This window comes from Aplysia californica, unplaced genomic scaffold, assembly GCF_000002075.1.
Source record: "Aplysia californica isolate F4 #8 unplaced genomic scaffold, AplCal3.0 scaffold00017, whole genome shotgun sequence".
Taxonomy (NCBI): domain Eukaryota; kingdom Metazoa; phylum Mollusca; class Gastropoda; order Aplysiida; family Aplysiidae; genus Aplysia; species Aplysia californica.
This window is the reverse complement of record NW_004797287.1, coordinates 1,603,252-1,603,917: the sequence shown is the minus strand read 5'-3', so window position 1 is coordinate 1,603,917 and position 666 is coordinate 1,603,252.

Below are 666 nucleotides of genomic sequence, written 5' to 3'. Positions count from 1 at the left end.
TAGGTTGCAAAAGTGGGTGAGGGTGGGTGGGGCTGTGTATGTGTGGTGGGGTGGAGTGGTGGAGGTTTAGATCGGCTAGCATAATGCCTGCTATCATAAAGCAAAAATAAACTAAAAGGAGCTACAACTAAAACTCTAGAAAACAAACTTTTTAACAAAAAAATAAAAACAGCAACGAAATGCATTGTACCCTTCCTCTTTGTTAAAAATCATTTATTAAAATCATTGAGAACGTTTCGATTAAAAGATTTTTTTAATCGCTTGTGACACCCTCCAACCACCCACATGAAAGTGTCAGTACCATTTAGCTTCGTGCGCCGTAAGACACTTACAAAAACAAAACAAACAAACAATCGTGGGCCTGCCATCAGCAACCAGGGGAAATATCTCGAGTTTAATGCATACTCACAGAATGTACGTACAATAGAAATCTGTTTACGTTGATAAATCAGCTTCACCTCACCAGCCTGCTCTATGAGTTTACGACAGACCCAAGATATCGTGATAGATAGCTCCAGTCGAAACTTGACCTCAGTGCGCTCACAGTAGTTTGTGTGTTTGTTAGTTTGTTGGTTTGTCGGTTTGTGTGTTTGGCTGCTTGGTTGGTTGGTTGTTTGGTTGACTGGTTGGCTGGTTGGTTGGTTGGTTGGTTGGTTGATTGGTTGG